We start from the raw sequence: 21,736 nt of genomic DNA, 5'->3' as shown, positions 1-21,736 counted from the left end.
CTCAGTTGTGTTTCTAGCAACGGTTGATCCTGACAGATACAGAAATTTGTACCAGGATTATTTTCAGGCCACAGTCTCTCAGGCAGCTGGAGGACTGGGAATCTGAGATTGGTTATAGGGGCCATACTGGGGCTGAAGGAAGTGAAAAAATGAAAGACTTGGGGAAGTTTTGCTGGCCTAGTACGCAGTGGTGGCTAAAACTGTGGACTGAGTTCTCTCTTGTGGTGGACAGGAGCAACTGTCATTGAAGGCAACATTTGAACTCCCTGGGGGGTGATACTATAGGACAGTATGAAGGACATGAGGAATCCAAGGAGTGAAGGATGGGAGTTTGAGCCATAAAGTGGCAGGAAACAGAGTAAAAGAATAAACCCCAAAACTGAAATTATTAGCCGCGTGCGTTAGCACATGCCTTTAATCCAGCAACTTGGGAGGCTGAGGCAGGAGGATTACAAGTTTGAGGGCAGCCTCAGCAACTTAGCAAGACTGTAAGCAATTTAGCAAGAACCTATCTCAAAATAAAAACTAAAAAGATCTGGGATTTTGGCTCAGTGGTAGATTGCCCCAGCTTCTTTCTTTCTATCTATCTATCTATCTATCTATCTATCTATCTATCTATCTATCTATAATTATCTATTCAAACTACAGTCTGAAAATCAGGCCTTTTCTATGACAGTGCAGAGATAATATGTCTTTTGCAGTTGCATGTACGAAACAGATGAAAAACTCTACAAATTCCTACTTATTAAAGTATAATAACAAAAAATAGGTTTTGTAACCTAAGTACCCAAATCTAATAAATCTAATAACAAAATGTGATCTAGACATGTGATCTGGAGTGGCTCTGGGAAAGACCTCCTGGGGGGTGTCCTGGGTGAGCAGGACATTGGACAGAGGTAGAGTTTCTGTTGGCAGAGAGGGGGCACACGTCATTAGGACAGGGACAGTGTCTGTCAAATTCTTTTCTCTGTCCCTTGTGCTTGGTAGAAAGAAGGTAATCAATATACACACCAATAGATCAATGGGTAAATGGGCAAAGACTTAAAGAGCGGCAACAGACATATTTGAGGGTCACTGAGACCATGCTGGTGGGAAAAAAGAAAGCTTATGAAGATGATTGAGGGGTTGGGTAGATGGGGAAATTGCAATCAGATTTCTAAGATTTCCTCAGTGCAGTGAATGTCCCCCACCACCCAGTGAATGAGGAATATTCCATGACGTCTTTTCCCTCACGGCCTTTGTTCTCCGGCTGCCCCATTTCTATAGGTCAGTAGCTCTTAATCTCCTTGCCAGTCGTTCTCAAGATAATTTTTATGTATAAAACAAAATATACTCGATACAGAGGAAGCCAATTAAACGGTAACCAGGTCTTTCCATGAAACTCTGGACTGATGGGCTCTTTGCAGAGGGGTCCCCAAATACAAAATGACATATTATTCTAAAATGACCAAGGAATTATTGAATAAGGAGATAATTTGTGGCAACGAAACTCTCTTGGCTTGGGGCATCCTCTGATTGCACTTGAAGTTGATTCCACCTGCAGGAGAATCTTTGTTGGTGGCACTTTGTTGGGTGGGTAGGGAGTGACCCACATTTGGTTTTCTGGACCCCTCTATCCTCTTGGTGTGCCCAGTCAAGCCCATGGTTTACTTTCATATTACTTGCCTCATCAGACCCTTGTGATCCTCCCCCGTCAGCAATCTCACACCCAACTGGTTAGGAGCATTCTTTTTTTCTGGGGGGGGGGGGTTACCAGGGATTGAACCCAGGGCACTCGGCCACTGAGCCACATCCCCAGCCCTATTTTGTATTTAAATTTTTTTTCTGTAGTTGTAGATGGACAGGATGCCTTTATTTTATTTGTTTATTTTTATGTGGTGCTGAGGATCGAACCTCATGCCTCACTGAGGCATGCTAGGCAAGTGCTGTACCACTGAGCCACAGTCCCAGCCCTATTTTGTATTTTATTAGAGACAGGGTCTTACTGAGTTGCTTAGTACCTCACCATTGCTGAGACTGGCTTTGAACTCGCCATCCTCCTGTATCAGCCTCCAGAGCCGCTGGGATTACTGGTGTGCGGCACTATGCCTGCAGGAGCAATCTTTTGACCTCTTCTTGGAAAGCTGTCCCACCCCCATTTTATTTTATTATTATTTTGTCCCTTTTTAATTGTTACATCATAGTTGAATATAATGGTGGGATTTGTTACTTATTTGTACGTTCACAATACAAAACCATAATTTGGCCAATATCACTCCTCAGCATTTCCCTAACCTTTCTCCTCCTTCCCCTGTCCCTTTTCTTTCCTCTACTCTACTGATCTCCCTTTGATTTTCATGAGATCTTCATCCCCTCCCCCAACTCCTACCACCTTTCTTTTCTTTCTCCTCTGTAGCTTCCACTAGGAGAGAAAACATACAACCCTTGACTTCCCTAGTTTGGCTTATTTTACTTAACATAATGTTCTCAAGTTCCATCCATTTTCCTGCAAATGATAAAATTTTATTCTTCTTTATGGCTGAATAAAACTCCATTGTGTGGCTGGGGGTTGTGGTTCAGAGGTAAAGCACTTGCCTAGCATGTGTGAGGCACTGGGTTCCATTCTTAGCACCACATAAAAATAAAATACACCACATAAAAATAAAATAAAGTGTCCCCCTCCTCCTCCCATCTACAACTAAAAATAAATTAATAAAAAAACTTCATTGTGTATATATGCCACATTTTCTTTGTCCGTTTATCCATTGATGGACATTTAGGCTGATTTCATAGTTTGGCTATTGTGAATTGTGTTACTGTAAACATGAGTGTGCATGTATCATAAGGAGTGGTGTAGCTGGGTCATATGGTGTTCCATGCCTAGTCTTTTAAGGAACTTCCACACCAATTTCCACCCCAATCTCACCACAGCGTAAAAGTGCTGCTTCTCCTTGTCCTCTCTAGAATTTATTATTATTTGTGTCCTTGAGGACTTGGCAAGCTTTCTAAACTATCACACCTCCTTTGTAATCCGATTCCCTCCAGGAAGTTCTCTCTGGGTTTCTGAGTGGTTCTGTGCACCCGCCCTCCACTCCCAGACACTTGGTCTTCTGAGGTTTCCTCATCCTTTGCCACTTTGTCCCTCTCTCCTGTTATAGGTGGGGCTGGATTTCACATTCCCTTCTCCTTAGCCCTGGCCTGTTTGGTTCCCTCAATGATCTGAAATTTTCTTTCTGTTATGTGCTATCCTTTATTTGTTCAAAGTATCAGGAGTTGCTTTGAAATATCACTGGTTGGGTTATTTCCTTCTGAGTTCTTTGTTTTTCTTTCCTAAGTCAATTGAATAGCCCTGCCAAAGGCAGCATTTATACACATTGCCCATCTGATACTGTGTAAGAAAAAAGTACTAATATGAACAAGAAGCAAAAAGGACAAGCAAGTGGGCCAACTTCTCACTGAAACAACTGGAATAAGGACTAGGCCCCTTCTCTTGGTCTCAGGAGTCAGCTGACAATGTCTTTCTCAATCCCCACGCTTATGCTAAAGTTGGGCTTTTGTGAATGCTCTCAGTGGGTTCAGTAGGATTCTGAAAGACACCATTCTAAGCCTCTATGCCTTCCTCTTTCCACAGGGTCATCTACCCTCATAGGTTCCCTCCTTCAAGGTTCCTTGGTCTGCGTCTTCCTCCATGCTGATGAGTAGAACACACACACACACACACACACACACACACACACACAAAACAAACAAACAGTGAGCCCTTAGTCCAGTGGCAGGAGATCCCTGAGCAGCTCCTCAGGACGCTCCTGCTCCAGGCAGCCTCAGCTTGCTTCCCTTAGATGCTCTCTCCCTTCGGCTTCTGCTTGGGGTCCAAGGCTTCTGGGTCCAAGAAGACTCAGGCTGGGATTATTTTTTGTTGTTGAATTTTATGTTTTCTCCTACTTTCTATTTCTCTTGCTTTTTTTTATTGTAGTCTCTGTTACATTTCCTAAACTATATATTTTAACCCTTTTACTATAGAGTTTTAAAAACTCTACTGTCATATGTTTAATGTCTAAGAGCATTCTCTAAATTTTAGTTGGTCTTTTTTTTTTTTCCCTCTTTTGGCAGTACTGAGGATTGACTCTAGGACCTCATGCATGCTAGGCAAGAACTCCACCACTAAGTCACATCCCCAGTTCTTAGTCTTTTAAAATTGTGTTCTCCCTGACTGAACTTTGTTTCTGGCTACTTAGCTAATTTTTTTTTCCTCCACTCTTAGGTCTATACTTTCTTGTCTGAGGCCTATTTCTGATGTCTGTTAATCCTCAGGTGTCTGCTCATGTTTAGAGTGAGGAGGGGGAGGCAGAAAAGAGCTGCTTTGGGGATTTAAGTGTATGCAGGAGCTTGAGTTAATAATCACTTTTAGCTGCTTGCTCATTTAGGAGGGGATCTTCAGTGTCTTTATCTTTAGGTCTTCTCCATTGGGGTTGATAAAATTCCCCAGAGAAAAATGGGACATATTAGGACATAGAATAACCCACTGCTGGCTTAACTCTGGCTCCAGCCCTTGTTTTTTTTTTTTTTTTTTTTTTTGGTGCTGGGGATTGAACCCAGGGCCTTAGGCATGCAAGGCAAGTACTCTATCAACTGACCTACACCCCGGGCCCTGGCTCCAGCCCTTGACGGACCATCTGGGGTTTTCCAAGGCCAGCAAGGAGGGAAGATCCTCCTGTTCCTTAACCTTCCTCCAGGGGTGATGGTGTGCAGGACTTACGCATTCTGATTTCATGCCTTAGATAAACTTTGGGCAAGTTGCAGAACCTTTCCCAGCCCGGCATCTTCAGCTGTGCCCAACGGTGCTCAAGCTCAGTTTTTGCTTTCCAGATCTAGATCATACCTGTTCACAGCCTGTGTGTCTACAGAGCATCATCGCGGTGTCCCTTGCTCCCCCAGCGGGGTCTCAGAGGTCCGAGGTCCCCAGTGCGCAGAGTCTGAGAGCGCAGCTGGGCTCCCTGGTGCCACAGGAAGAAGGAGCGACTCCCTAATCCTGCACCTCGCTTACCCCTTGGGTCCCTGAAGTGGCTCTTGTTAGAAAATGAGTCTTTCAGAATCTCTGTGGGATTGATCTTCAAGCCTACAGTTTAACTTCCAGGGAACTGGGCTTCATCTAAGGGTTCATCGCCTAGTATAGTGATTGCAAAGGTTTTCTCCCTAATGATTGCGAAGGACTTCTCTTCTATCCTGCTTTTATCATCCATGTCCTGATTCTTTTCTTTTGGTACTGGGAATTGAACTCGGGGCACTCAATCACTGAGCCACATCCCTAGCTAGCCCCCCCTTTTTTTTGTATTTTATTTAGAGACAGAGTCTCACTGAGTTGCTCAGCACCTCACCCTTGCTGAGGCTGGCTTTGAACTTGAAATCCTCCTGCCTCAGCCTCCTGAGCCACTGGGATTACAGGCATGCACCACCTCGCCCAGCGGTGTCCTGATTCTTGATGTCTCTATCTCCTCCATCCATTTTCAACAATTTATCATCCCTTTCCCCTTCCTGAACTCCCACTTTCTGGGATCAGTGCAACCCTTATTAGGACTTCAATCTCCTTCTGGTTATTTGAAATCCTCTTAACTAGGATTTTACCTGGTAGAGTGAGAATTATTAGCAAATTCACATTTCACAGGGAAGCAGTGCTTGGCCTTGACTCTCACCTCTATCACTATCTGCTAAGTTTGTGACCTTAAGAAAATGATTTAATTTCTCTGTTTCAATTTTCTCATCACTAAAAATGGACATTATAATAATAGTGTTATCCTGGAGGTTTTTTTGGGGGGGAGGGGAATGAGAATTCAGTGGTCCATAATACTTACTCAATAAATACCATCTACTAGAAATACCTAGTATGCATCTCTTCTGTTACTCATGACTTCTGCCCACAAGTTTTCTGTTCCAATGTCTCCTAGGATCCTCTCTGTCTTAGTCACCTCTATTTAGAAAATAGTCCAGGCTTTTTTTCCCCTAAATTTTCTTTCTGAAGTCAGAGTCTCTAAATTCTGTGCATGTCTACTGTCGCCTTTGGTGGTTCTCCTCCTCCTCCTCCTCCTCCTCCTCCTCCTCCTCCTCCTCCTCCTCCTCCTCCTCCTCCTCCTTCTGGTACTGGGGATTGAACTCAGGGACACTTGACCACTGAGCCACATCCCCAGCCCTATTTTGTATTTTATTTAGAGACAGGGTCTCACTGAGTTGCTTAGCGCCTGGCAGTTGCTGAGCTGGCTTTGAACTTGCGATTCTCCTGTCTCAACCTCCCAAGCCACTGGGATTATAGGCATGGGCCACGGCGCCTGGCACCTTTGATTCTTTTTGTTTCAGAAAAATTCCAGTCCCAGGGTATAAGAACCAGCTGTCAAATGCAAAAGATGTGAGACTGAAGAAGGAGGTAGACAGTGGATTGCACAAAGTGCAATTTATTGGGGACTTCTGAGCAGAGCTTGTCTTGGGCAGTGTGAGACAGGTAGACTCCTGTATCCAAAGGCAGGAGAAGGGGTTTATATGCTAAGCTAGTCAAAGATGGGCAATCAGAATGTATCTGGCCTTTCTCAAAAGCTCTTAACATGGGCTGGGGTTGGGGCTCAGTGGTACAGCGCTTGCCTAGCACATGTGAGGCACTGGGTTTGATCCTCAGCACCACAGACAAAAATAAATAAAATAACATTGTTATGTCCATCTACAACTAAAAGCATTTTTTTAAAAAGTTATTAATATGTCCAAGGTAAGTTTAGAACAAGAGGCCAGAACAAGGGGCCAGAACACAATGTTTGATGACTATCTCAGTAGCTTTGTTTGTTCTATAAGGTTGGGGTGTGTGCCAGGGTCACCTGGTGGGCAAGATGGTGGTTACAATAAAAAAGACTATTGTCATGTCAAGTGGGATCTCTACATCTGTTTGAGGCTCTGATATTTTCTTCCTGCCAACACTCTTTTTCACCCCCACTTGGGAGCTGCCCCAAGAGCTTGCAAAATCTACAAACCTCAGTCCACTGACCTTCTCTGCCTTTGGAAGAGTTTTTTGATGTTTTTCAAATTCGCTGTGAAAAATTCCTTCATGGTTTTCTGGACTTAGCTGTCTTCCTATCCTCCATCCTCACCAGCTGGGGTCCCAGGGGCTCAGCGTTCTGTCTTTATCACCAAACAGAAAGAAGGCCTGGCTGTTGTGGGTGGGCAGTGGTCTAAAACTTAGGAAGGCTTTCACAGAGCCAGGACTGTCTGTTGTGGTCACAGATTAAGGACCTGTGAAAGTGGAGAGAACTTTGAGGTGTGGGGTCAGCTAGGGAGTCCCACTACTGGGCAGAAGGGAATGGTCTGGTCATTGAGGTCAACAGCTGCCTATTCCTTTCCGGCATTCAGCTTTTTCCTCCTGTTGACTTTTTCCTCCCAGCACTGAAGGAGGCAGACAGAGGATTGCCTTAAGGCCAGAACATGCGGGAAGGAGAACTTACTAGAAAATTTGGGTAATGAGCCAGAAGGGATCAGCATGAAATAAAACCAAAATACTCCCTCTGAACTCTGGTTTTTTGAGTTGAACTTGTTGCTAAATTGAATCTTTGCTACAGTGGTGACAAATGCTGACTCTTTGTAAATATTGCACATTTAAAACCTGCACATTCTGAAGCCATCATTTGAATATAGTTTTGTTTCCCCTCCAGATTTCCTTGTGATGGTTGGCCCTGGACTAGATTGGATCTCTTCTCTTTATGTCCCGCCATGTCCCAGGTATTTAGTTCTATGGGGAGATGTTTTCTTGCTGTTTCTGATGATTTTCTTCTGCTGACCCCTCCTAGAGCCTTCTTCCAATGGGAAAGAGGGAGGGAAGGAGAGAAGAAAGATCCCTCCTCCCTTTGTTCTTGGGGTGCAGAGATACTGAACTGCTGTCCTTCTTTCCACTCCCTTCCTTTGGGTGTGCTTGCTCTCTGGGTACCCAGCGGCTCCAGATCCTGGCACACATCATCAACATATGGCCGTGGGAGGAGGCCCGTCTCATCTGGTGGGAAGAGAAGGGACAAGGAGGGCATTGTTGGTGGAATGAAGAAGTGGAATGAGAACTCCTTCTAACCCTGGGGGCTTCTTTCTTGGCACCAATCCTCAGAAAGTTATTGTGAAAGAGAAGTTTGTCTTGGTGCTTTAGGGTCCTGACAGTAGCTTAGAAATCATTAGGCAGAACCTCCTGCCCCCAATCCTAGGACCAACCTTGGCCTCCTCCCCTGATACCCACACTGACCCAGACTATGGACATTTATAAATGGGGCCATTGAGGAATCAGGAGAATTTCATGCAACTTTGAAAAATGTCCCTGTGCACTGGGCCCTGTCCATCTCCCCACTTTCTGCCCCCATTGCAGACATTTAGATAAGGACTTTGGTCACTCTGGCTGGACCATCTGTATAGCACTGAACGGTGGGGGTCATAGCTCTCAAGAATATGATTCCAAGCCTTGAGCAGAAATGTGCTGACAACACCTGACTCAGTGACTCCTCCCTGAGAAGCTGTTTAGCGGAGGGAGAGAATTACGGCTCCAGACTCCAGAACCATCATTGGTTCTGACCCTGCCTCTTCCATTTACCATCTTACTGGCCTTTGCAGGTGAGCTCAACCTCTCCACACCTTTGTTTCCTCATTCACCTATAACATAATGATGCCACTAATACCTACTTTCTAGGATCATAATGAGGGTCGAATTGTAACAGGAACTTAGAATGGCTTTGCTCAAAGCAGTGACTCTTAGGCCTGAAGGTACCCTGTGGGTATCCAAAGTGTAGGATAACGCTTGGTATCTCTGGCTTCATTTTGTATCTGTCTCCTTGATCACCTTAAACTTTGGGTCAGGTTCCCACTCAGTTCTGCACATAAGTATGCTAATCATTTAAGGAGTGTTTATATGGGAATTAATAATACAATGCTGGGCATGGTGTCACACATCTGTAATCCCAGTGGCTTTGGAGGCTGAGGCAGGAGGTTTATAAGTTCAAAGCCAACCTCAGCAATTTAGCAAAGTGCTAAGCAACTCAGTGAGATCCTGTCTCTAAATAAAATACAAAATAGGGTGGGGATGTGGCTCAGTGGTTGAGAGCCCCTGAATTCAATCTCCAGTACAACCTCCCCCCCAAATCCCCAAATAACACAGATTTTTATTTTTATTTTTTTGGTACTAGGGATTGTATTCAGGGGGTACTTAACCATTGAACTACATCTCTGTTTTTTTATTTTATTTAGAGACAGGGTCTCACTGAGCTGCTTAGGGCCTCGCTAAGTTGCTGAGCCTGTCTTTGAACTCGTGATCCTCCTGTCTCAGCCTCCTCAGTTGCTGGGATCACAGGTATGTGCCACCATGCCCGGCTATAATACAGGTTTATTATACTTGGATTTACCCACACTACCTCAGGTCTCTTGATGTGTGAAGTCAAATTTTCAGGGAAATTTGTAGCATCCTGTTTTAGGTTCCTGGAATGGTACCTGAAAGTCTTGGGTCCTTGTCCTTCACCTCCAGGAGCAAACATCTCACGGGAACTGAATTGCCCCTTCCAGGATCACAGGTAAACATCCTGAGCAACAAGTGGATATCGCCCCCTCAGATGTTAAGGAGTTCTCTGCAGCCACTGGCAGAAAGAGAACTGAGAGAATCATCAACCAGACCACAGTTTGAACAAGACTACCTAATTATGCAGACCTCTCCCCCCCACCTTAATTCATCCTCTACTTAAACCTAAAGCTCCTGTTGGCACCCCAAAGACAGAGCTGGGATGCTAGGTCTCCCTTTGCCTTCCCAATATGGCCATATAGATTAAAGTTTTCTTTCCTGTTTTTCACTGATTTTTTTTCTACTTTTTTTTTTTTTTGTAGTGAGTGTCTGGACCTGGCCTCAGGCCTCTGGCCTAGGATTCTGGTAACAAAATGAGTTAGAATTGGACAAATGCTTAGAAAAGTATCTGGCACATTTTATTGAGTCTTCTTTTTTGCTCTTTCCTGGAGGAGTTTTATTATAATAGACCGCTTCAGTAGGCAGTGTTCATTCTCTGAGTGGGACCAAATGTTTGGATTCAGATCTCTGACAGACGGTTGGAGAGGTATTTGGAAACAGGGACTAGGAATTCAGGGTCCCCTGCTGCCGGCTGAGCCATGTGGGAAGACGCATAGTGTGTTGAGCTTGCCTTCATGCCCTGATTTTAATGAGAGAGAGGAGTTTTAAATGCTCTCTGCCCTCCTCCAGTCTGTGCCCACTCTTTGCCCTTGCATAACTTTATAGAAGAATGAGGACAATGATCTAGTGCTATATGTGCTCTAGGAGTCCAGAAGACGCCCAGTCCTGAGTCAGCTATAGGGGAGGAGGAAAGACCCCAGGATTAAGTCAGGAGATTTGCTGTGCAACTTTGGGAAGTACACTTCACTCCTCTGGGTCTTATATTTCTCTCTCCCTCTCTTTCCTTCTTTGCCTTTTATAGTGCAAAAGAACACACATAGAGGAAGCGATATAAAATTTAAACCTGTCACTTAGCAAGTAAGTGTAATGCAAACACTTGTGTAAACAAGGCTCAGATTGAGGAACAGAACATGTTAAAGGAAAAAAAATCAATGACACTTGTTAAAGCATTGTAAAGAAGATTTCATTCAAGAAGGGGCACTATTGCAATAGGTCCATATGATAGAATTTTGCTGTGGGGAAGAGAGATTGAGAACTTCAAATGTAGTATAGGCCAATGATTATTCATAGCTAAGGGGCAAGGTGGGGGTCAATGGATGGAAAATAACTAAGAGGAGACAGCAAGTATTTCCTAAACCCACCTAAAGTAGTCTCGCTGAAGGCCTTGGAGATTAGGCATCATCCTGGGGTTGGAGGATGGAGCCCGATCAGATAGGAAGAGTTGAGTATTCTTGCTAAACTCATTTATCCAGGCTCCTAAACTCTATTTTATAAGAAAGTGTACATAAGAACCTAGGAGAAGGTTCAGGAGCTTAACAAAAAGTTTGGATAAACCAGGTGCTGTGGTGCTTGTCTGTAATCCCAGCAGCTGGGGAGGCTGAGGTAGGAGGATTGTGAGTTCAAGGCCAGCCTTAGCTATTTAGTGAGGCCCTAAGAAACTCAATGAGATCCTATCTCTAAATAAAGTACAAAAAAGGGCTGGGGATTGCGGCTCAGTGGCTAAGTGCCCCTGAGTACAATCCCTTGTGCCCCCAAAACAAAACAAAATAAAAAAAGTTTGTATAAGTGAAGATCTTTGTCAAATATTTCCAGTTTTACAAAAGTCTTGAGTCCTCTCTTCATTGCCTCCTCTCCCTTTCTGTAGGCGTAGCCACTCCTGGTGTTTTATGGTATGACAATTCTTGCTTTATTTGGGGTATAGCACCTTTGTGGGGAAGAAAACATAACCCAGGAGAAAGGTGTGAAATTTAAGAAGCAACATTGAGGAAATAAGCCAGTAAATATTTCAGTAAGTCTAAATAAGAATGGAGTTAACTATTCCATCCGCAATGCAGAGAGTGGACTAGAGGCAAGCAAATCCAGAGACAGGGTCACTAGGATGATGATCCAGTAATTCTGCCTGAAACTAAGTAAAGTGCTGAATTCAAGGCATAGAATTGGCACAGTAGGTAGATGGATAACATTAGTCAGGACGGGGAGGTTGTCAAGGTTGTCAGCCCGGTTTGGGGTTGGGATTGTGAGAAGCATTCTCACCTGTCCAAGGCCAAAGAAAGGACTGAGCATACAAGGCAAAACAAAAAGCCAGATTTACTTTAATGATAGCTTTGCAAGATCAGTTGCCTAATGGTCAGGGATTCCCATTTGGGTATAACCAGTGTTTTATTCCTTAGAGGACAGGATTCCCTTCCCTGGTTTCTGACTGGCTGAGGACTATGGGGTACATAGTCTTCACCTAGGTTTTATTGACCCTTATTGGCTGTTCTCTTGTGGATGGAAAGTCCCTTGAATTGAGTGCCTTTTGTGGTACACAGTGTCTCTTTGTTGGTCAGGTGGGGCTTTCTTCTCAGCTGTTTGTCAAGAGGCTGTGAATCTTCACACTCTGATATTAACTGTCACTTTTCACTCTGCTTTCCAGCTGCCTTTCTAACATCCCAAATCATTTCACATTTAAAGCTATATACTGTATTCTGAAAATGGACCTTAGACTTTCTATTTCTCACAGGAGACCGGGTGAATTGTGGACTTAGTAATTAGGAGATGGAATATGTAGGGGCTGGGGCTGTAGCTCAGTGGTAGAGTGCTTGTTTAGCACGTGTGAAATACTGGGTTTGATCCTCAGCACCACATAAACATAAATAAAATAAAGCTTAAAAATAATATGGAATATGTAAACAGAGGGCTTTAATTTTCTTAAGAGTGTGAAATTACAATAGGCTTATCTTTAAAAGCTTTTGTAAGGCTGGTGATCTGAATAATGTGGACGCTAACAATATAGTGGTATTTAGAGATTTGTCATCTGTGCCAGATTACTTGCTCAAATCCCAACTTTTCAACTCTTGAATAAGTCACTCTATATTCTTCATTTCTCTTCTCTGTAAAAGGAGATAACCTTACATCATAGGGGTGCTATGAGGGGTGATTGAACACCCACACAGAACTTAGAAGATCCATTATTTTCTTTTGCAGGACTAGGGATATAGCATTCCACTCCTGAGCTCCATTTTCAGCCCTTTTTATTTATTTGAGACAGAGTCTCAGTTGACTGGCTGCCCTTGAGCATGTTAACCTCTTGCCTCCACTTTCCAAGTGGCTTGATGAATATCCATTATTTTAAAACTCCAAATTACATTAGTGAAACTGGGTATTACATAGAAACACTTGGGATTTCAAGATGCAATGCTTAGGAAGTTCAACATCATATATTGCAAAGTGACTTGCTGGTCTGAGATGCAATGTTTCAAAAACAAAAATAAAAAACAACAACAAATATTAATGTTATGCCATTCTTAAGCCCTATACCCTGTCAAAGTTGCATAAAATTATATGATTGTCTTAAATTATAGGGAGAGGGAATTGACTTTGGAGAGTGAATAGTTTTTGGAAAGGTGTATTGTGAGTTCTCCAAAGATGAAGGGGTGAAAAACTACACTTCAAATCTCAGGTCTAATTTGTCTACTGATTCCTGCCAGATAAATAAAAAAGATGAGTGTTACAGTTTATATATGGGATGTCCCCAAAAGTTAATGTGTGAGACAATGCAAGAATTTTAAGAGCTGAAATGATTAGGTTATGAGAGGTGTAACCTAGTTGGTGGATTAATCCACTGATATGGATTAACTGGGCAGTGACTTCAGGCAGGTAGGCTGTAGCTAGAGGAAGTGGTCACCTGGGGCATGCTTTTGGCGTTCATATTTTGACCCTGGTGAGTAAAGCTCTGTCTGCTTCCTGGTTTTTCTGTCCTGAGCTGCTTTCCTCTGCCATGCGCTTGTGTTATGATGTTCTGCTTCATCTTTGACTCAAAGCTATGGAGTCAGCTGACCATAGACTGAATCTCTGAAACCATGAACCCAAATAAACTTTTCCTCCTCAAAGTTACTCTCTTCAGGTGTTTTTTTTGTCACAGTGACAAAAAGCTAAGATACTAAAAGATAGGAGAATAAGCAGGTGAATGGAAGGTGATATGGCCCCATTGGAATTGATCTTCTGCCCAGGTAAAAGAGTGTGATACCAGTAATTTTGCTAATAATTTATCCCACACTAACTGAAAGTAAAGCATAAAATTAATAGAAAAATAATTTGAATATGTGAACTCAGAAAATTTTATTCCCATGGCCCTTCTTAAAAAAAAAGTTATAGCATAAAATTCAGCTAATCATAACACAAGGGACTGGTTGTCAAATAATACAGTAGAAACCAGAGAAAATGGGAAGATAATGGTTGCAGTAGAGAATATAGTATACATTTTGTCAAAAATTTGTTACAACTATAACAACTGCATGGGAGAAGGAGAGGGGAGATGATGGGTGAGGTAACAGTTGCAAATCAAGGAGTGAACTGTAAGCAAATACTACAGTTGAATAGGGAGTAAAGAAAATGAGATCATTACTTAGAGAGACTGTGTACAGAAAGAGAAGGTATTCTGTGTGAAGTTCAGGTTAGAAGATAACTACTAGATGAAATACAGACCTCCTAAAATGCCTGGCATGGTGCTGCATGCCTGTATTCCCAGTGACTTGGGATCGCAAGTTCAAGGCAGCCTCAACAATTTAGTGAGGCCTTAAGCAACTTAGGGACGCCCTGTTTCAAAATAATAATAATAAAAAGGGCTGGGGATGTGGATCAGTGGTTAAATGCCTCTGGGTTCAATTTTCTGTAAGAAAACAAAAGCAAGAAAAAATACAGACCTTTTAAATTTTCAAAAAAGACATACCTGAAACAATGAACACATAGACCACATGGTAAAGGAGTTTCAAAAACTATAGAAATGAGACAAATATAATAAAATAATGAAAAGCCTTGTCAAATAAAAGAAAAATGTATTCATATTAGATATACAAAGCAAAACTCAGCCTTGTGTTCAACATAAAAAGTGTCTCAAAAAGGTTGAAAATTAGGTCCAGGGATGTAGCTCAGCATTAGAGCACTTGCCTGGCAGGTATGAGACCCTAGGTTTAATTTGCAGCACTGGAAGCACATGCATGTGCACACCCTCACGCGATACACAAAAGTTTTATCAAGCAAAAGAAAAATCACAATTAAGTGGGTGTTAGGCTCATAATATCAAACTAAATTGTACTTAATAAGGTAAAGAAGAACACTCTATAAAGTGTTCAATTTATATTGAATAGATTTATTGTAATTGTAGGGAGTCTGACAGTGGAAATGTTCAGGGAAGCATTCCCCTGATGAGCAAACTCCCTGGGGGGTAACAGGCACCCTGTTTCCCACCCTTAGAATGCCCTGCAATCTCTCTTAGGATCTAGTAACATAGCGAGTATATGTACAATGCCTAGCTGGTATGGCAATGCCCTGAGAAGCCTCTATGTAAGAGCCTCATCAATCCTCGACCTTGATTGCTGGCATATGGCTCCTGGGAATAAAGGGACTTGCTTGCTTGATAACTACAATGTTTCACCAAGCTCCAGTGCTCCTGGAGCTGCCCACCTAACAGTAACTTCAGACCATGGACTTTCTTGAGAACTGCGCAAAGCTCCTAACATTGCATATTGTAACTCTGAAATGTAACTGCAAAATAAGCAACCTTACTGATACTCTAGACAATAATGTGGTTATGATACTAATGATCTAATGTAAACATAACTGTTAGGACAAGGAGCCACTCTGCCACCTTCCCTGCCTTTGCACCTTGTATCTGTCTCATTATTATTATTTTTTTTACAACAAGAACACTTTATAAAGTATGCAACTTACAATGAATAGATTTATTGTAATGATGCAAAAAAGTAACAATATATTATATGTATATAATATATATGCAGGAGATAGATAGAGAGATAGGAGTATATTAATAAAAGAAGACTAGTAATTTAGTCTTGTTTTGTCCAACTGGAATTTTTAGTCTTCTGTTTTTCCTACTGTTTTTGTTCAGAGGTCAATTATTGAAGGAAAAGCTATAAAATGTTTGTTTCCTATTGGTTTTATGTATTTCCTGTTGATTTTATGTATACTTGTGTACATCTGTGTATTATATGTTGTATCTACATATATTAGGTAGATGGTATCAAAATATGTTTATAGATAAATGAGTACTCATAAATTTAATAAAAATATCAAATAATTTTTAGTTTACATGACTTAAACATTTTAAAAAAGGTTAAATTTAAATTGGTTAAACATGGGGGCTGAGGCTGTAGCTCAGTGGCAGAGCACTTGCCTAGCATTTGTGAGCCACTGAATTTGATCCTTAGCACCACACAAAAATAAACAAATAAAGGCATTCTGTCCATCTACAACTACAAAAATTAAAAAAGTTAGTTAAACAGATAAGAGTTTGAGATTGCTTTGTTTCTGTGTCTTCATTAAAAACAAAGTTACTAAAAGTTAAAATTCTAACATATAATTCTATGTTCAAAAAGTGCAAAAAAGTTTCAGTTGTGTAAATAACATAAAGTATTTCATCTTATTAAGATGGAATAATTAGACCAACATCATTCTAAAGGAAGAAAAATTGAAAGTGTTCCTCTAAAAACTAGAACAAGACAGGGATGCCCTTTTTCACCACTTCTATTTAACCTAGTTCTTGAAACACTGGCCAGAGCAATTAGACAGATGAAAGAATTAAAGGGATACAGATAGGAAAAGAAGAACTCAAATCATCACTATTTGCAGATGATATGATTCTATACCTAGAAACCCCCCCAAAATTCCATCAGAAATCTTCTAGAACTAATAAATGAATTCAGCAAATTAGCAGAATATAAAATCAACACCCACAAATCAAAGGTATTTCTGTACATCATTGACAAATCCTCAGAAAGAGAATCAAGGAAAACCCACCCCATTTACAATAGCCTAAAAAAATACTTGGGAATAAACTTAATGAAAGAGGTGAAAGCCCTTTACAATGAAAAGTACAGAATGCTAAAGAAAGAAAGATCTTGGAAGATGGAAAGATCTACTTTGTTACTGAATAGGCAGAATTAATATTGTCAAAATGACCATACTACCAAAAGCATTTTACAGATTCAATGCAATCCCAATAAAAATCTCAATGACATTCCTCATAAATATAGAAAAAGCAATCATGAAATTCATCTGGAAAAATAAGAGACCCAGAATAGCTAAAGCAATCCATATCAAGAAGAATGAAGCAGGAGGCATCACTATACCAGAACTTAAACTATACTACAGAACAATAGTAACAAAACCAGCATGGTATTGGCACCAAAATAGACCAGTAGGCCAATGGTACAGAATAGAGGACACAGAGACAAACCCACATAATCACAGTTATCTCATATTAGACAAAGGCACCAAAAACGTATATTGGAGAAAAGATTGTCTCTTCAACAAATGGTGCTTGGAAAACTGGAAATCTACATGTAACAAAATGAAATTAAACCTCTATCTCCCACCATGCACAAAACTCAACTCAATGTGGATCAAGGACTTAGGAATTAAACCAGAGACTTTGTGCCTAATGGAAGAAAAAGTAGGCCCAAATCTTCATCATTTTGGATTAGGCCCCAACTTTCTTTCTTTTTTTTTTTTAATTAGCTTATTTTATTTTATTTTATTTTATTTTTTTTAAATTTTTTATTTTTTTATTGGTTGTTCACAACATTACAAAGCTCTTGACATATCATATTTAATACATTAGATTGAAGTGGGTTATGAACTCCCAAAGGCCCCAACTTTCTTAACAAGACTCCTATAATGCAAGAATTAAACCAAGAATCAATATGTAGGATGGATTCAAACTAAAAAGCTTCTTCTAGGCAAAAGAAATAATCAGTAAGGTGAATAGAGAACCTACAGAATGGGAGCAAATCTTTAGAATGAGCACATCAGAGCACCATTATCTAGGATATATAAAGCACTCAAAAGCTAAACACCAAAAAAAAAAAAAAAACAAAAAACAAAAAACAAAAAACAAAAACCCACAAATAACCAAATTAATAAATGGGTACTGAAAAATTGTGTGGCCAATATAGAAAGCAGTATGGAGAATCCTTGAAAACTTGGAATGGAACCACCATTTGACCCAGCTATCCCACTCCTTGGTCTATACCCAGGGACACAGCCACACCAATGTTTATAGCAGCACAATTCACAACAGCTGAATTGTGGAACCAACCCAGATGCCCTTCAGTATAGATAGGGAAACTTTGGTATATATACATAATGGAATATGACTCAGCATTAAAAGATAATGAAATCATGGCATTTGCAGATAAATGGATGGGTTTAGAGAATATAATGCTAAATGAAGTAAGCCAATCCCCCAAAACCAAAGGTTGAATGTTTTCTTTGATATGAGGATGCTGATTCATAATGGCAATGGTGGGGTGGAGCATGGGAGGAATGGAGGCACTTTAGATAGGGCAAAGGGGAGGGAGGGGTAAGGAGGGAGGATGGGGGTAGAAAAGATGGTGGAATAAATTAGACATCATTACCCTAAGTACATGTTTGAAGACATGAATGGTGTGAAAATACTTTGTGTAAACCAGTGACTTGAAAAATTGTACTCTATTTATATGTAACAGGAAATGAATTGCATTCTGCCATTATATATAACAAATTAGAATAAATAAGTAATTTAATTAAAAATATAATGGAGTAATTAGAAAAATTCAGAAATTTCTTGAAGATTGTTTAAGAATGTAAATTTTAAGAAAGGGTCAGCATTAGGAAAGAGATATAAGAAAGTTCTCAGTATGGAAATATAAAAAGTTAGAAGGGAAAGGAAATGTTTCTGGATAAGGAAGTCTTTTGTATGGTAAAGTGAACAAATTGTAGCATGTCTAAGTAAGTTACACAAGGTTTGTGAAGGGTAAATCTCAAGAGGTTTGTGTGTGATTAAATTGGCTATAATTAGCACAATCAGTTGAAGTTATTTAAGGTTTTTTTTTCCTGAGGTCAAATATTAATGTATTGATATAAACCAGAATTTAATTCTAAATATGTTCAAGTAGCAAGGGTTCCTCAAAACATTTATCTGCTTTTATCTATCAGGATAATTTCTTGTATCTGTTAGGCTTCACTATTTAGGGGAACTAATCTTAAAGGGATTAAGGTTTTTTTTTTTTTTTTTTTAAAGAGAGAGTGAGAGAATTTTTAATATTTATTTTTTAGTTATCGGCAGACACAACATCTTTGTTGGTATGTGGTGCTGAGGATCGAACCCAGGCCGCACGCATGCGAGGCGAGCGCACTACCGCTTGAGCCACATCCCCAGCCCGGGATTAAGGTTTATACGACTCTGGTTAAACAAACAACTGTAATTTTAGATTATTACACTACTCTACGGATTCTAAAAATTTCTTATAAGTTAAACTTGATTAATACAAGGACATTCATGTAATTGGAATGCTGTTACTAGCTTTTGTATATTATATGTATTCATGTCCTCCAAGGATACAAATCTTTAAAATATAAAGTTTAGGAGAACACTTTACCAAGCTGATGTTTTCCAAACTAAAGTTTTTCATAGCAGTAGTCTCTTTCAGACTTATATAAAAATACCAAATTTAGTTGGAAATTTATGTGATTTAATATTTTGAAATTGGATAAAAATAACCTGCTATCAGTAACTTATATACAATATTTTGTGTTGCTCTTTACATTGGGGTGGGAACTTGAATGCATTTTTGGCAGGTAACAAGGTGAGCATAATTTAGTTAAAGGTTGACAATATGGGATATGAAAACATTTTGTCACTTTTCCACAAAAGAGGTTCAAAGCTGTCTTAGCTTGTTTAATTCATTTTCAGATGTAATTTTGAATTATGTTAACTGATATTTATATAGACTCAGGAAATGGTATATGAAAACTTTATACAAATAATATTTGAGAAAGAGGTAATGGTCAGTTTCAGAAATAAAACATCTTACCTAAGATTTGTCAAGAGACCACCTCACTTGAGTTAAGACTCTGCCTCTCACCCTATTCCATGTTAGGATAACCACTCAAGTTCATTTGAAGTTATGTTTAAAAGACAGATTTTATTTTTGATATAAGGATTAATGTGATCTTAAAATAAACAAGGAATATAATATTTCAGTAAATGTTGGGGATTCAAAATATGTTTCTTGGTTCATAGCTATTATAAAAACTAAATATTTTTTTTGTGATTTAAAATAAAATCTTTAATTGCACATTTGTGACTTGAGTTCATCTATGAGGTAGGAAACCTCCTTCTTACTCCCAATCCCAGTTACAATCTGTCATCATGGTCCAGCTGTTTGTAAGGGGATGGGGTGGGTGCAGGGTTAGGACCCAGGAGCCATCTCAGAGCTGGCCAATGAGTCTGCACCAACATGTTCAGGGGAGAGAGCTCAGACCATGATTGTATTTGCTCTGTTTCAGGGCCTCATTGAAGCCCTCACACAGGGACAGGTCACTCTGAGTGGTTGAGCAGTCCAGAAATTGCTTGATCTCATAGGAGCAAGGCTCCATCTGTAGTGGAGCAGCACTGGTAAGGGCCTGCTGGGCAGCAGGCTGGGAAGGCTCTGAGCTTCCTCTACTGAAGGCTCCAGTCAGGGCACTGCCCATGACATGTCCCATGGCAGAGCCCATGGCTACCCCAGCGGCCGTGGATGCCATCTGTGCCATGAGACCCGCCTGGCCTGAGGGGGCAGGAATCAGGGCAGCTGCTGAGGGCGGTGGGTGTGCAGGTGGATGGGCAGAAGGTGCCACTGGGCGACTGGCTGGCCGGGCGGCCACGCTTCGGCTCCTGAGTGGCATGGTGGTTGTGGTGGGACTTGGATGAGCTGAGTCCCTAAATATGTTTTTAACTCTTGTTAATTTCATTTTGTATTTTTCATGGAAACTTTATGACTCTTATCTGTCAGGGCTTTACAGAAGTACAACTTCTAATACAATAACCTGAATTAGTTTGAAATAATGAGCCATCACCTGTAGGCTAGACAAAATATAAGGCTGACTTCCAGCATAATAGGGACTTCAATTAAATGGAAGGGGTAAACAACTGTAAATATAGACATTAGGGGCCGGGGTTGTGGCTCAGAGGTAGAGTGCTCGCCTAGCATGCGTGGGGCACTGGGTTCAATCCTCAGCACCACATAAATATAAAATAAAAATATTGTGTCAACCTATAACGAAAAAATAAATATTTAAAAAGTTATAGACATTAAATTTAGAACACAGTACTCTTACTTTAAGACTGGTGTAACTGGCCTGCTAGATGATTAAACCCCAAATTTGGAGACAAACAATAAGAAAATGAAAGAGCCAAGGAAAATAACCAATATTTGGCTCCTGCCCTCTGAGATCAACTTGGGCCCAGGGAATGATAGGGACTTCCCTAAGAGCTTTATAATTCTGGGCCACATGACCTCCAAATCAGGGGAATCAACAGGATCCTAGAGGACAGGAAGCTAATCAGTGCACATTCTGCACAGAGGAGGGCCATTTGAGAAAGGAATATTCCTGATGCTTCTGAGGGAAGCCACATAGGGTCAGCAAGACCATATTCTAGAAGATGGCACTAGACAAGCTAAGAGGCTTCTCACAAGTTCCCAAAAGTGATCCCCTGAGGATTCTCAGCTTATTCTTAACAGTAGATAGGGACAAGGCCAATATTAACCAACCTTTGTTTTGAACATCTGTCAGGAGAGTTATAACCAAAGCCCAGCTGTGCATGGGCCAGTGTTTGTGGCTAAGGTGGTACAACTTGTGGCAAAGGGGTTAAAGATCATCTGGAAGCTACAACTAAGCAAAGCATATCTGGAAGCCCACCTACACTGGATCAAATATTGCCAAATGCTTTGTTAATTACTAGGTCTAGCCCTATTAGACAGACAGAATTCTCCTATCATGAGATTTCTCATGGGTGTCCTCTTCCCATTATAAGAGGTATATGAGACCCAAAAATTAAACAATGTTACGCCTACCACTTTAAACTAGGAGATGCTATTTAGGTAAAAGAATGAAATAAATGTCCAACCCCTAAAGCCTCTTTGGAGGGGTCGATTCACTGTCATTTTATCTATCCCTACTCCAGTGAACATGGCCAAGTGGTCTCTTAGATTCATCACAGCAGGGTAAAACCAGCCTCATATGATTGGGAGTACATTCCTGATTCAGCTGCACCATGAAAGTTGA

The 21,736-nt window shown here is 40.8% G+C and overlaps 1 long non-coding RNA gene across 1 annotated transcript; it reads right to left on the bottom strand.

Annotated features, from left to right (window-relative positions):
• Positions 1 to 7,509: 7,509 nt before the first annotated feature.
• LOC144367454 (uncharacterized) lies at positions 7,510 to 9,739 on the bottom strand. The gene is made up of 2 exons (XR_013426844.1): positions 9,466 to 9,739; positions 7,510 to 7,996 (listed from the first exon to the last, which is right to left on the bottom strand). It is a non-coding gene; the product is annotated as an uncharacterized LOC144367454 (long non-coding RNA).
• Between the last annotated feature and the right edge of the window lie 11,997 nt (positions 9,740 to 21,736).

The sequence above is a fragment of the Ictidomys tridecemlineatus genome, chromosome 10 (assembly GCF_052094955.1).
Source record: "Ictidomys tridecemlineatus isolate mIctTri1 chromosome 10, mIctTri1.hap1, whole genome shotgun sequence".
Taxonomy (NCBI): Eukaryota; Metazoa; Chordata; class Mammalia; order Rodentia; family Sciuridae; genus Ictidomys; species Ictidomys tridecemlineatus.
This window is presented reverse-complemented; position numbering and strand designations above follow the sequence as displayed.